Here is a 16729-nt window from a genome sequence, read left to right as displayed (position 1 = left end):
GCTGTGGTCTTTTTCCCCTCGCGAAGCCCTCACTCTGCCCACAGCTGAGATGAAAAGGCATCATGTGACAATAACAATTCACTTGAATGATGATGATCGTTCAAGCCACTCCCACTGGGTAACATGGCCGGCAAGCCACTCCTATCCAGTCACATGACCATCAAGCCACACCCATAAAATAAGCCACACCCACAGTGGACCACGTGGACCAAAAAAGGTTCACCATCACTGCCCTGGAGTAATCTTCCCTCACCAGAGTACCACCTGGCTATGTCAATTCCCATGCTCTTCAGCAATTACCTGTGGTGGATGGGAAATTCCGACTGAAACTGATTTGCTCAACCAGAAAGCATCCATTGTGAATGGCTATTCTAGACCCTGTCTCTCCTCCATTATGCAGCTGTTCTTACAAAATGATGACAAGATCAGTGCAGAGTCAATTATCCAAGTCCTTCATGTATATAGATTAATTTGCTAGCTGGAATGGATCCCATAAAACTGAATCATTGGTGTGCAAACACTGCCAGGCTCCTGTGTTAGTAGAATTAGAAAAAGGGCCGTAGTCATAAGCGCATCGAATTTGCCAGTGTAGTCCTCAACAGATTCTATTTTGAAATTTTAATAAATTAATTTCTGGAGTTTTTTAAAAAAATTATTTATTTATTCATTTGTCCAATACATAAATACATAGGAAGAAAGATAGACATGTGATAATATAAAAGAGGGTGAAAGTGAACTTAGAGGAGAGGATATATGAAAGGAAGAGAATATATAAGATAGGTAAAAGAAAGGAAAGACAATTGGACAGGGGACGAAAGGCACACCAGTGCACTTCTGTACGCCCCTTACTGGCCTCTTAGGAACCTGGAGAGGTCAATCGTGGAGAGTCTAAGGGAGAAGTGTTGGGGGTTAGGGGTTGATACAATTGAGTCCGGTAATGAGTTCCACGCTTCGATGACTCGATTGTTGATATCATATTTTTTACAGTCAAGTCTGGAGCGGTTCGTATTAAGTTTGAATCTGTTGCATGCTCTTGTGTTATTGCGGTTGAAGCTGAAGTAGTCATTGACCAGTAGGACATTGCAGCATATGATCTTGTGGGCAATACTAAATCGTGTTTTAGGCGCTGTAGTTCTAGGCTTTCTAGGCCCAGGATTGTTAGTCTATTTTCGTAGGATATTCTGTTTCGAGTGGAGGAGTGAAGGGCTCTTCTGGTGAAATATCTTTGGACATTTTCAAGGGTGTTGATGTCTGAGATGTGGTATGGGTTCCAGACAGATGAGCAGTAGTCTAGGATGGGTCTGGCAAAAGTTTTGTAGGCTCTTGTGAGTAGAGTGAGATTGCCTGAGCAGAAGCTGCGTAGGATCAGGTTAACAACTCTAGAGGCTTTTTTGGCGATATTGTTGCAGTGGGCTTTAGCACTTAGGTCATTCGATATTAGTATTCCAAGGTCCTTTACAGAATGTGGGTTAGCAGTGAGAGATTGATTATTATTATTTTTGTCTGTCTATACTATAAAAACAATGGTGCTACATGAGCTCTTAATGGTGTTAGTGGAGCATATTATCCCTCAGAATTGTTATGAAGGAGTAGCAATAGACAGAAGTCTTCATATTAATCAGTATTAAGATTAACGATGTAAGAAATAAAAATGAAAATGTCATATTAAAAAATAAAATCGTACCACTCACCACATTTTAATAAAATGCATTTTCTAGTTTCTCTTTAAAAATTGGTTTCATTAGCTACTCTTTGACTCTCTGTGGATTCAAGACAATCACAGATTTATTGGCTTCATCCAAATGCCTAATTTCTTTTTTCTGTATCAGCTCTTCTAACCAGAAAAATCCTTTCAGATTTCAATTTTATTTTTCCTATCTCTAGTCTCAGGGGATATTTCTAGTAGAACCAGGATTACGAGACCTTTTGTTTAAATTGAAGTTTATATTTAAAGTAGGTCTGTATATTCTTCAGAAATTATTGGGAAAAGTATGCAAACTGTGCTAATGCACTCTTCTTACAGAGGAAGGAGGAAGAGGAGGAGAAGAAGAGGAAGAGAAGAAGTAGAAGATGAAGAAGAAGGAGGAGGAGGAGGAAGGAGGAAGGAAGGAAGGAAGAAGGAAGGAGGAGGAGGAAGGAAGAAGGAGGAGGAAGAAGAAGAAGAAGGAAGGAGGAAGGAAGAAGGAAGGAGGAGGAGGAAGAGGAGGAAGAAGGGAGAAGGGAGAAGGAAGGAAGAAGGAGGAGGAGGAGGAGGAGGAAGGAAGAAGGAAGAATAAGGAGGAGGAAGAAGGAAGAGAAGAAGAAGAAGGAAGAAGGAAGGAAGAAGGAGGAGGAAGAAGAAGAAGAAGAAGGAAGGAGGAAGGAAGAAGGAAGGAGGAGGAAGAAGGGAGAAGGGAGAAGGAAGGAAGAAGGAGGAGGAGGAAGGAAGGAGGAGGAGGAGGAGGAGGAGGAAGAAGAAGAAGGAAGAATAAGTAGGAGGAGGAGGAGGAAGGAAGAGAAGAAGAAGAAGGAAGAAGGAAGAAGGAAGAAGAAGTTGTTTACATAGCTGCCCATCTCTTAATTGCAACTCTGCTTACTGAATTTAGGATTAAACAGACAAACAAAAGCCACAAACTATAACAAAACATTGGTTCCCTGGGACTAATCCAACCATAAGAAAACACACAATCACATCAACTGGTCCACCAAACCTTTACACTCCATGCCTATTGCTAAAGTATTCATCATGAAGCATGTCATGTATCTGGGCAGTTTTTGAAAAGATGGCCCTCATCAGGCAAACTTGTGTAACAAAATGCCCAACAGACCAGCAACAGACCAGAAATTTTGAGTCGTTCGGAGAACCGGTAAATACCACCTCTGACTGGCCTCTGCCCCCATCTATTCACTGCCTCCCAAGTCCCAGCTGAGAGGAAATGGGGATTTTGCAGTAACCTTCCCCTGGAGTGAGGAGGGAATGGAGATTTTGCAGTATCCTTACCCTTGCCATGCCTATCAAGCCACGCCCCCAAAGCCACACCTACAGAACTGGTAGCAAAAATAATTGAATTCCACCACTGCGCTGAATGGAATCGCATCGATATCTGCTAAATGGGTAAATCAGGGTGGAGAATTTGTGGTGGGTGGGACATGTTCTTTTGGGATTGTTATGTGTGTTGGTGATTGGTCTTTTGGTGTCATGTGAAATTTGTTACATGGGTATACTGTGTATATACATACAATGACAATAAAGTACAGGGGTACCTCTACCTAAGAACACCTCTACTTAAGAACTTTTCTAGATAAGAACCAGGTGTTCAAGATTTTTTTGCCTCTTCTCAAGAACCCTTTTCCACTTACAAACCTGAGCCTCCAAAACTGTAACCGGAAAAGGCAGGGAGAAGCCTCTGTGGAGCCCCTCTAGGAATCTCCTGGGAGGAAACAGGGCCAGAAAAGGCAAGGAGAAGCCTCTGTGGGGCCTCTCTAGGAATCTCCTGGGAGGAAACAGGGCTGGAAACAGCAGGGAGAAGCCTCTGTGGGTCTCTCTAGGAATCTCCTGGGAGGAAACAGGGCCAGAAAAGGCAAGGAGAAGCCTCTGTGGGGCCTCTCTAGGAATCTCCTGGGAGGAAACAGGGCTGGAAACAGCAGGGAGAAGCCTCTGTGGGTCTCTCTAGGAATCTCCTGGGAGGAAACAGGGCCGGAAACAGCAGGGAGAATCCTCCGTGGGCCTCTCTAGGAATCTCCTGGGAGGAAACAGAACCGCAAAAGGTGGGGAAAAGCCTCCATGGGGCCTCTCTAGGAATCTCCTGGGAAGAAACAGGGCTGGAAAAGGCAGGGAGAAGCCTCTGTGGGGCCTCTCTAGGAATCTCCTGGGAGGACACAGGGTTGGAGAGGGTGGGGAGAAGCCTCCATGGGGCCTCTCTAGGAATCTCCTGGGAGGAAACAGGGCCTCCACCCTTCCTGTGGTTTCCCCAATCGCACACATTATTTGCTTTTACATTGATTCCTATGGGGAAAAGTTACTTCTTCTTACAAACTTTTCTACTTAAGAACCTGGTCACGAAACAAATTAATGTACCACTGTATTTATTTATTTGTTTGTTTGTTTGTTTGTTTGCTTGCTTGCTTGCTTGCTTGCTTGCTTGCTTGCTTGCTTGCTTGCTTGCTTGCTTGCTTGCTTGCTTGCTTGCTTGCTTGCTTGCTTGCTTGCTTGCTTGCTTGCTTGCTTGCTTGTTTATTTGTTTATTTATTTATTTATTAAGATATTAAAAAAAATTGAGATGGCAAATCTTCACCTACAACAGTGACATCTCTGCGTGAAATAAGCCAGCTATCAAGCCAGAAGAGGCAGAGACTCAGCACCTTTGGCTACGTTTGACATCTGTTTAAAGATGCCGGTATATTATTCATTGGGAACGTTTATGAATTGTCCGACAGCAATAGCTGTCTCCAGTAAACCAGAAGAGGTTTCACACACACACACACACAAAGAATCCCTCTTATTTGTACAAGCCCAGATAACACTCCAGAAATATCGAGTGGCTGGATTCACGTTCATTTATTCCTCATGCATATGTAAGATTCGGGCCAATCTAAATCTCGCTAAGAACCCAGACAGCCAACTCATTCAAATAAATCCTGGCATCAGCAGGTGGGCAAGCGGAATCCAAACCACACTTCATTTTTCAGGAAAGGAAAAGTCCAGGAAAAAGATTTCTAAATGAGCTGCTTACTTAAGGGTGGGGGGGGAGATATCTCCCCCACTCACTTTGCTTTTTCTAGTCTAAATTTCAGTCACCACACCATGAGGGGGGTCTTTAAACCAGGGGTCTCCAACCTTGGCAACTTTAAGCCTAACGGACTTCAATTCCCAGAATTCCCCAGCCAGCACAGGCTTAAAGTTGGCTTAAAGTTGCCAAGGTTGGAGACCCCCTGCTGTTAAACTGTAGTTCACTTCCTACTGTGCCATGCCTTCTATAAGACTTCTCAGACCAGAGGTGGGATTTAGTAAGTTCTGACCAGTTCTGGAGAACTGGTAGCAGAATTTTGAGTATTTTGGAGACCTGATTATGGAATTTGAATAGTTCAGAAAACCAGTAGTGGACAATTTGAGCAATTTGGAGAATTGGTAACCGAAATTTGAGTAGTTCGGAGAACCGGTAGTGGAGGTTTTGAGTGGTTCGGAAAATCGGTAGTGGACATTTTGAGTAGTTCGGAGAACTGGTAGTGGACATTTTGAGTAGTTCAGAGAATCAGTAGTGGACATTTTAAGTAGTTTGGGGAACTGGTAGTGGACATTTTGAGTAGTTCAGAGAATTGGTAGTGGACATTTGAGTAGTTTGGAGAATCGGTAGTGGACATTTTGAGTAGTTCAGAGAACTGATAGTGGACATTTTGAGTAGTTCGGAGAATCGGTAGTGGACATTTTGAGTAATTCGGAGAACTGGTAGTGGACATTTTGAGTAGTTCAGAGAATTGATAGTGGACATTTTCAGTAGTTCGGAGAACCGGTAGTGGACATTTTGAGTAGTTCGGAGAACTGGTAGTGGACATTTTGAGTAGTTCAGAGAACTGGTAGTGGACATTTTGAGTTGTTCGGAGAATCGGTAGTGGACATTTTGAGTAGTTCAGAGAATTGGTAGTGGACATTTTGAGTAGTTCGGAGAACTTGTAGTGGACATTTTGAGTTGTTCGGAGAATCCTGGGGTAGCGTGAGATTAGAAAGCATCCTCCAACTTTTAAAAGGTGTGTGATATTTTTGTAAAAGCACCTACTACCTAAAATTATGCGGCTGGAGAACATAACAACACAATTAGCACATGAGAAAGGAATAGAGTGGCGATAATTTGAAAATAATCAGTCCAATGAGCATCTCTGAAAATTCTGCCCTTTCCACGGGTTTTATTTTTAACTCTGTTAATATATTAATCCATCATTTGGCTAGATCTCATTGCTTACCCATACCCTGTAATCACTCAGTCTGTTCGCTGTACTTCCTTATTGAGCGGGATGATTTAACTTCGACAAAAAACCCCCCTTAATTTTGGTCTCCCACTTGACTGCTATTAGAAATAATACATCCAAAAATGATCTGGGTCAGAAATAAGCAGATGTTTTCCTAGCTTAGTCAAAGCTCAGCTGACTCTAAATTGACTTTTCTTTCTTTTCTTTAAAAAATGTGGAATTTAGCTGCATCAGGAGTTCCTTAAACAGGGAGGGATGTGTTAATGCGCAGCATGAAATAGGTAATGATGATAAGGTCATTGTATTGCCCAATACACATAGAATACATGATAAATAAAAGTTGCATTTTCCTTTCTCTTTTCCTAATCTGCAAAGATCTTGAGGCAAAATGACAGAGATAACTTATTTGGGAAAGAAATGCATTGGGGAAAAGGTTTTGAGAATAGATACAGCTCTTATAACAGTACATGTTCCGTTGGACTTAATCCACCGTTTTCATAATCTCTTTGGGAAAATAAGAGGATTAGCGGAAGATTAGTTGAGACATGTTAGATCTCTGTTTTTGTTTAAGGAAACCACAGCTATTCTTAAAGTCTTAAAGATTTAACATCTGGTTAAGATGACAGCTCCAGATCTGGTTATAAGCCATGCTTCTGCCCTCCTCCAAAAGGAAATCCGGCAACATAAAACCTCACGCAACATTTAAATAACCGTTTATGAGAGCTTCATTTTCAAAGGGTCCAGCAACTTTAAAAAAAAAAAGTCAGAGTTTGTTTTAAGTTCTGAAACAAAAAGTATGAATCAACAAAATGAAACTGATTGAACTTGTAATGTTACCAAGTTTAGGATCTGAATCTGATTGGATTAATTGTCCAGTAGGAAGAACTGTACAGAGTAAACTACAGTAGAGTAGGGTAGAGTAGAGTAGAGTAGGGTAGGGTAGGGTACAGTAGGGTAGGGTAGGGTAGAGTAGGGTAGGGTAGGGTAGAGTAGGGTACAGTAGGGTAGGTTAGAGTAGAGTAGAGTAGGGTATGGTATGGTAGGGTAGAGTAGAGTAGGGTAGGGTAGGGTAGGGTAGAGTAGGGTACGGTAGGGTAGGGTAGAGTAGGGTAGAGTAGGGTACGGTAGGGTACGGTAGAGTAGAGTAGAGTAGAATAGGGTAGGGTAGGGCACGGTAGGATAGGGTAGAGTAGAGTAGAATAGAGTAGAGTAGAGTAGAGTAGAGTAGGGTAGGGTAGGGTAGAGTAGAGTAGATAGAGTAGGGTAGAGTAGGGTAGGGTAGGGAAGGGAAGGGAAGGGCAAGGCAGAACTGAACAGAACTGAACAGAACTGAACAGAACTGAACTGAACTGAATAGAACAGAACAGAACTGAACAAAACAGAATATTGGCCAAATGTGATTGGATACCCAAAAATTTTATCTCTGAAGCGTAAGCACACAGTTTACATACAAACAACAAAGTGATAGACCCTAAATCCTACATTATAAATTACATTCATAAAACATAAGATACAAAGTGATAAACATAAGATACCAATAGGCGTAGGTAATGGGAAAGAAATCCAACATCACTCGACAGGAGGGAAGAAAAAGAAAAGGAAGACCATCAGTAAGATAGCATTTATAGCAATAGCATTTAGACTAACATACACCACTTCACTGTGCTTTACAGCCCTCTCTAAGTGGTTTACAGAGAGTAAGCATGTTGCTCCCAACAATCGGGGTCCTCATTTTACCAAACATGGAAGGGTGGAAGGCTGAGTCAATCTTGAGCCTACTGAGATTCGATCTGCCAAACTGCTAGCATCTGGTGATCAGTAGAAGTAGCTTACAGTACTGAACCACTGCACCATCGAGGTTCTATGGAAGGATCCATCTTTATAGGGGTTAACGAATGCACCATCAGGAAACCTGAAGTATCAGGTTGAAGACAGATTATCCAGGACAGGGGTAGGCAAAGTTGGCTCTTCTATGACATGAGGGGGGACATGATCGAAACATTTAAATATATTAAAGGGTTAAATAAGGTCCAGGAGGGAAGTGTTTTTAATAGGAAAGTGAACACAAGAACAAGGGGTCACAATCTGAAGTTAGTTGGGGGAAAGATCAAAAGCAACATGAGAAAATATTATTTTACTGAAAGAGTAGTAGATCCTTGGAACAAACTTCCAGCAGACGTGGTAGATAAATCCACAGTAACTGAATTTAAACATGCCTGGGATAAACATATATCCATCCTAAGATAAAATACAGAAAATAGTATAAGGGCAGACTAGATGGACCATGAGGTCTTTTTCTGCCGTCAGACTTCTATGTTTCTATGTTTCTATGGGGACTTCAACTCCCAGAATTCCTGAGCTAGCACAATTGGCTCAGGAATTCTGGGAGTTGAAGTCCACATGTCGTAGAAGAGCCAACTTTGCCTATCTCTGATCCAGCAGAATGCCTATCTCTATGTTTGCTGAGCATCAACACCAGACTGATGGCAGATAGCTTGCACTTGATAATTAGTTTGTTATGGTCTATGCTGGGGTGTCAAACTCGTGATGTCATGGTAGCGTCATGTGATGTATTGAGACTTTTCCCCCTTCCTTAAACCAGGTGAGGGTGGGGCCAACATGTGATACATGTAGTAGCCTGTGGGCTGCGAGTTTGACACCCCTGGTCTAGGCAGCTCCTTATATCAGCATTGTAGGTCTCTTCCATCCAGTTAAAAAACAATCCCTTCTACATAACCTTGTACTATGTAGATGAGGGGATGGGAACAATGTTTCTGGTCACAATTCAAAGTATTGGTAATGACCTTTAAAGCCCTACATGGCATTGGGCCAGAATACATCCAGAACCGCCTTCTACCGCACGAATCCCAGCGGCCAATAAGGTCCCACACAGTTGGCCTTCTCTGGGTCCTGTTGACCAAACAATTGGTGGGCTCCAGGGGAAGAGCCTTCTCTGTGGTGGCCCCGGCCCTCTGGAATCAACTCCCCCCAGAGATTAGAACAGCACCCACCCTCCTTGTCTTTCGCAAATTACTCAAGAACCACCTTTATCGCCAGGCATGGGGGAGTTAAGATATTCCTTCCCCCTAGGGCATTACAAGTTATGCATGGTATGTTTGTGTGTATGTTTGGTTTTATAATAAGGGTTTTTAGTTGTTTTATTAATTGGATTGTTACATCCTGTTTTTTATCATTGTTGTTAGCCACCCCGAGTCTGCGGAGAGGGGCGGCATACAAATCCAATAAATAATAATAGTAATAATAATAATAATAATAATAATAATAATAATAATAACCTTGTACTATGTAGATGAGGGGATGGGACCAACGTTGGATCCTAAAGCCTCAAGAGTTGACCTAAAACTACTTGAGCATAACTCATTTGTAATTGTCAATGGGCAAAGTTGGGAAAGTTTAGCTAAATTAACCAAGATGGAGGAGTGAGGTTTTTTGGAGAATAATGGATGGCCTGTGTATTCAACAAACATATTGCATGCGATTTTTCTCAGCCCTCTAAGGAAATGACAAGTAGAAGCATCAAGACTGCGATAAAGATTTCAAAAAGAAAATCATGACAGTATTTTACAAATTCCCCAAAGTTTTAAACTTTTATTTTCTTCCACTAGTCCCAAATCAGGCTGAATCCTGCTTCTCTAATATAAAAAAAAAAGAAAGAAAAATCCAGAGAAAGAAATAGATCTGTAAAAGGTAGCAATGTTTCAAACTTCTAACCAATGAAAAGTTATGTAGAGGTAAAGAAATTGCCCTGAAATTTCACTCAAATAAAACTGCTCCATGAGAATTAATTATTCCTTAAGGCCTTATTCTATTAGAATTTTTTTTCTCTTTCTGTAGTTGACAGCTGACAAATCCTTCTGTGAATGATTATGGAGCAAGGCTAACACTAATGTTTCTGAACAATTTTCAGAAAGGTTTGTCAATTAGCCTAGGATTGAGGACAGACTGGGGTCTAACGTTGAAGGTATTCACCAACATTCGTTCTGCCCTGCAAACATGCTGTCACTGTTCGGAATGTCTAAGAAGCAAAAATAGCTTCTCCTAATTTTGATAAGCACCTATGGGACCGTTTACATTACTGACAATTATGCAAATTAGCAGCTAATGGTGAAGCTGTAGGATTTGACAGAGACGTAGGACCCAACTCCAATAAGAATCAAAGCCAAGAAGAAACGATCACTACCCAAACTGAAGGAAAGGTTTTTTACTGATTCTTTCTGTTTATTTTTTTTTATTATTCTTTGTCCAATATACAATACATATGGAAGAGAATAGACATTAAGTAATATATATAACGATAGAAAGTAAAAAGAAGAGAAGTAGATGGGAGGGAGAGAATATATATGATATAAGAGATAAGGAGAGAATATATATGATGTATATATAATATATAGATATAGATATAGATATAGATATAGATATAGATATAGATATAGATATAGATATAGATATAGATATAGATATAGATATAGATATAGATATAGATATAGATATAGATATAGATATAGATATAGATATAGATATAGATATATATGACGGTCTTGGTATATTCGGGTTTCTTCCCGTGTAGGATTTGGAAATTTCTGGCGATGTTTCGACGAGGTCCCACTCATCATCTTCAGGCTGGTGTTTCTGTCCTTGTTTCTAGGGCGAACAAGGACAGCGTTCGCCCTAGAACAAGGACAGAAACACCAGCCTGAAGATGACGGCTTCGTGCTGTTGTAAAATGGAATGTCTGCAACTGTCATTTCTTCCTAGTGTATAGTGTGGGGGTGGAGATTTGGTTTGAATGTAGCAAATAGATTGGGTGATTATGTTTCAGTGATCAGATCACTGAAACATAATCACCCAATCTATTTGCTACATTCAAACCAAATCTCCAACCCCACACTATACACTAGGAAGAAATGACAGTTGCAGACATTCCATTTTACAACAGCACGAAGCTTGGAAACTTCAGCCTGATGATGGTGGATGTGATTTCACCGAAACGTCGCATAAACATGCAAAATATTACACAGGGCAAAACCCGAACTCAGAACAATCTACATACATATACCCGTGAAAATTTACGAAAACAAATATATATATATATATATATATATATATATATATATATATATATATATAGAGAGAGAGAGAGAGAGAGAGAGAGAGAGAGAGAGAGAGAGAGAGAGATAAGGAGAGAATATATATGAGATATGAGATAAGGAAAGACAATTGGACAGGGGACGATAGGCACATCAGTGCACTTATATACGCCCCTTACTGGCCTCTTAGGAACCTGGAGAGGTCAATCGTGGAGAGTCTAAGGGAGAAGTGTTGGGGGTTGGGAGTTGACACTATTGAGTCCGGTAATGAGTTCCATGCTTCGACAACTCGATTGTTAAAGTCATATTTTTTACAGTCAAGTTTGGAGCGGTTAATATTAAGTTTGAATCTGTTGTGTGCTCTTGTGTTGTTGCGGTTGAAGCTGAAGTAGTCGTTGACCGGAAGGACGTTGCTGCATATGATCTTGTGGGCAATACTTAAGTCGTGTTTTAGGCGCCGCAGTTCTAAGCTTTCAAGACCCAGGACGTAACCCAACAAGTAGCCCAAGTAGTTTAAATAAACAGAAGCAATATTACATTTCTAGCCCTGATCATGGCTTGTAGAGTCAAAAACTTTATTGAAGTCTAACCCAGGGCCAAGAAAATTCCAACATTTCTCCTCTGATTTGAACATTTGTATAGCATGTACAAGGTTAGGTTCACATGAGTGATGGGCTCCTAGGGGTATGGTCAGATACACAGAACCGGTAGAAGAATTTTGAATTTTTTCTTTTTTTCCTTCTGGGCTCTGGGTGTGTTTTTCCTATTGCTGTAAATGAGGTTGAATGTGTATAATTTTAGAAGAGCTGTGCGTTTGTGTGTGTATATGTACATACACAAACAGTTTACATAGTAGATAATGTATATTTTTGTGTGCCCGTGTGTAATATGTATGTACACATATGGCATATATACATAGAATTAAATAGTATATTTTGGATGTTCAGTAAATAGATGGGGAAATTGCATCTCTTTGAGGCGAGGAGAGGCCAGGCACCCTAACCCTAACCCAAGCCCTTGACTTGATTGACGTCAAGTTGGCCACTTTTAAGCCAGTCACGTTACCTTTAAGTCACCCTCTGCTCAATGATCATCAAGCCACTCCTACCTGGTCACATGGCTGGCAAGCCACACCCACAAAATAAGCCACACCCACAGTGTGATAGTAAAAATTTTTGCAGCTCTTCACTGGTTCACATGTCACAGTAAACTGTTATAACCATGGCTTGGTCAATTGCTAAGAGTCATGAATCAGGGGAAATCCTGGTTTTAACCTGGAACATCTGGGTTCATACATCACATTAAAGCAAAGCCAAATCAATATCCTAATGGCTGAATTCCTATGTTATGCTACACCGGGGTGTCAAACCTGCGGTCCATCTGTCTCGATGTGTCACATGCTGGCCCTACTCCTGCCTAGGTTTAGTAAACAGGGAAAAAGTCCCAATATGTCGCATGGCAATGCCATGATGATGTGAGTTTGACACCCCCTTGCTACACCATTATGCAAGCCATTTGTCCTAATTTGGTTTAATCAATCATGTGGATCCAGCCTGTTCTATCTGGGTCACTCCAGAAGCCAATACCAACCCAAAAAGAGAAGCCAAACACACTGGTAAAAGGCAAAGGCAGTTTTATAAAATTCAAGAAAAACACAGGTAACAGAAAATGTCCTTACAAACAGGAAAATGCTGTATCTTCAGATATATCCACGAAGGCAAAAGTCCTTGCAGCAATACAGAATTCTTGCTGCCAAGCCAAGGCTGTAGATAGCAGACCTACACCTCCCACGGGTCTTCCAAAGCTGCTGGGCCACAAGCCAGGAACAGAGACGCCGAGAAACAAGACAGGATAACGCCACTCCAAACTGATAACACTCCACATGGCTCCAAGGGCTTGCCTGCCTTTTAAACCCTGCTAAGGAGGACCACACCCAAGCCCAGCTGTTCCTAATTCAGTGCTGATAATACTTCTTTAATTGCTCCTTTCTTTGATCTGAACGTCTCTGTCGCATGTCAATGACGGCTTGTGCGTCATCACCTAATGACTCCAAGCTACTGGCTGGGGAGAGCCCCCCCCCCCCCCCGGGGCTCTCATGCTGTTCTCCTTCATCCCATTCCTGACTTTCCTCTCCCCCGTCCAACTGTTCAGCCCCCTCCTCTTCGCTGTCCTCCTCCTCCGGGCATGGAGCCAGCAGAGACACAGCTGGTCCCTGAGCAGCCTCAGGCTGAATCACAAAACAGCCCATTGTGGCTTATTCAATTAATTACGATGGGACAAATCGTGGCTTAGTACGAAATGTGAATCCCAGTCAGAATGCTTCCTTCTATGATGATCACGCATGACTTCCTAGTCAACTGATTGTTCAAGTAATCATCCCTTGACCGACATCCTGAATTATTATCTACTCAGCCAATTAACAAGGCTTCCAATTTCTTTCCTTAGAGTCACGGTTAAAGGTCAATTGTCTACAAGAACCGTTCCGGCGTAAGTTGGGGCTTGTAAATAAATATCCTACACTTACTAGAGATTTTTCATAGCATCAATTTCTCTTGACTTTTTCATTGTTTGGGTAAATGAATACAAGGCAAGGGCTTCTGAGAGGCTGCTGATTAAAATGCCCTTTATTGTTAAAAGCATAATTAAATACTACTTGGGTTTCTCTCTCTTCCGGGACAGTAGGCTCCTAAAGAAATTAGAATCTCAGCTAACACGGTCATAAAGTCATCCCAGTTAATAATACATTTTAATTATCATATTTCCCACTCATGCACATCTAAAAGATTTTATGTTACTTCTTTTCTCTCTCTCTCTCTCCCTGGAAGCGTTTGTATGCGCACACGTGCAAATGAAACCATAGATCAAAATATGAAGTTTCCCCCCTCTGTAATTTGTCTGGCTGCCTATGGGGAAAAAATGTCACTATCCACAAAGGTTAGGTAGTCTTTTGCCCATCAAGGGGACACTTCTGGGATTTTGACAGCTTGTTCGGGGATTTCCTAAGTATGGGAAGGCTACTTCTTTATTCACAAAAAATAGATATAGAAGATAGAATAATAGGAAGTGTTGTGGTTAGCTCTGGCCCAGCTCCTGCCCCAAGGACTGTGAATGTGGGGGAGACATCCACATGCTGCAGGCCTGTTTTGCCCCCCCCCGGTGGAATCTGCTGATGAAGGCTCCTCTGAACAAGAAGACATGAGTGACAGGGAGGAGGAGAGTGTGGCAGACAGCTCAGAAGGAGATCAATTATCTAGCTCCTTGAATTCGGAACAAGAGTTAATGATACAGCCACGCATGCGGAGAGCGATGCATAGGCAACAACAACTGAGAGATTATTATCAAAGAAAATGAGGCCACCTGTGGTTGGGTGGGGCTGTGGTAATTAGTGAGGCTGCTATAAAGAGCAGCCTGTGGGTTTGGCCATTGTGGAGGATTATCTGATCCTTGTGTTTCGTGACTGCTTTACTGACTTTGACCTTTTGTGTGCTGATTTTTCCCCGCTTTGAAACTAAACCAGAGCAAAGTGTGTTTCACTTTGTGAAAGAAGAAGGACTGTGAATTGCCTCACAGCTGCAAGCTAAGTATCACAGAACTGATAAGGGACTTGTACAAATTACCAGTTTGTTTGGAGACCAGTGCTCTTTGCTATACCAAAAGAGGGCTTAGGTTAAGTGAATTTTCATTATAAAGAACATTGTTTTGAATTTTCAAATGTGTGTGTGTCTGAAATTTGTACCTGTGAATTTTTGGGAGGAGTCTACCAGAGACCCCGACAGAACAGGAAGCAGCAGGAAAAATGATGCATTCACAACCTGGCACTTTAGTTTTGTTTTGTCTTTTTCAGGGAAGGGCACACTTTCAGGAAAAAATGTCCTTCATCTTTTAACTGTTTACCAGTCCTTTTAGAGCACCCAAGTAGAGGTTGCAAGTATCTAGACAGCCATTGGAAACCAGCAGAGGGTTATTTATTTGTTTGTTTGTTTGTTTGTTTGTTTGTTTGTTTGTTTTTATTATCTATTTATTTTTTATTAATTAATTAATTAATTAATTTATATATTTATTATTTATTATTTATTTATGAATTTATTTATTCATTTATTTATTTTATTTATTTAATCCAATACACAATGAGAGTTTTAGTGGGTGTATATATATATACAGTATACACATAGTACAATAGTACAATACTCATAGTAAAATATATCTATAAAAGAATAGAAAAGAAGATATAGTAATAGAACATATCAATGAAAGAATAGAAGAAGAGATATAGGAATAGAAGAAAGGTATAGGAGATATAGGAGAGCAATAGGACAGGGGACGGAAGGCACTCTAGTGCACTTGTACTCGCCCCTTACTGACCTCTTAGGAATCTGGATAGGTCAACCGTAGATAATCTAAGGGTAAAGTGTTGGGGGTTTGGGGATGACACTAGGGAGTCCGGTAATGAGTTCCACGCTTCGACAACTCGGTTACTGAAGTCATATTTTTTTACACTCAAGTTTGGAGCGGTTAATATTAAGTTTAAATCTGTTGTGTGCTCTTGTGTTGTTGTGGTTGAAGCTGAAGTAGTCACCGACAGGCAGGACATTGCAGCATATGATCTTGTGGATCAATTGTGGATCAATGCAAATAATGTACCAATTGCTATTTGTATCATGGCATTATGATGTGGCTGATGGAAATTAAATAAAACTTTTTCTGGGATGACAAATTCATTCTCAGGACATTATAGTGGCTTCCACGTGATGACTATATATATAGATCTGAGAATTAACAAAAGGAATTGGAAATGGAAATGGAAAAAAGGAAATGATGTAGGGCATCATCTTCCATCCATCTTCTTTTATTTCCCATGCTTCTTACAATTAGTTGCTTTCTTCTTTGGCAAGAGGATGAAGGTCCAAGTTCAAACTGAGTTTATAGTATACAAGATAAGCACATTATATAAGCAGTGGTCCCTCATACCGAGATCTGTTCCCTAAAATATTTGAAGTAGCCTCTTCCTAGAGCCTGCAGAATTGGTATTTAATAAATGCTCCTTCCATTCCTTTGCCTTTAATGAAGGGAAGAGGATTAGCTTTGAGTTACCAGCCTCTACGGGGTTGTTCTTTACTTACAAGCTTCTGTTCTATGGCAACCTGATTGAATTAACCCTTCACCAATTGAATCATCACATCGATTTGACGCATCAAATCTAATCAGATACCACTGAATCTATTCGTAGATCTGCTGGACTTTGGTGCAATTGATTCTACCCCGGGGAGAAAAAAAAACACCTGATAATTTGAATCCAAACTTCAAATTGATTCCACTCTTGCAAAACACAAATTCAGAACCAATGCAGTTGACTTGTTGAATTGGAACCTGATCTTCCCTAATCACCAGTTTATTTCCTGTTTAGGTCTTAGACAAAAACATAATTAGAAGTTAAGGAGACCCCAAAAGCTGTTGTGATACATAAGATAAATGGTACATAAGATAAATGATTTCATGGACTCAATCTGTATAGTCTGGAGGACAGAATGGAATAGAAATCGAATAGAAATCGAATAGAAATCGAATAGAAATCGAATAGAATAGAATTTTATTGGCCAAGTGTGATTGGACACACAAGGAATTTGTCTTGGTGCATATGCTCTCAGTGTACATAAAATAAAATATACATTTGTCAAGAA

Source organism: Erythrolamprus reginae, chromosome 9 (assembly GCF_031021105.1).
Source record: "Erythrolamprus reginae isolate rEryReg1 chromosome 9, rEryReg1.hap1, whole genome shotgun sequence".
NCBI classification, from domain to species: domain Eukaryota; kingdom Metazoa; phylum Chordata; class Lepidosauria; order Squamata; family Dipsadidae; genus Erythrolamprus; species Erythrolamprus reginae.
The sequence above is the reverse complement of the archived record's forward strand: the minus strand, read 5'-3'. Positions refer to the sequence as shown.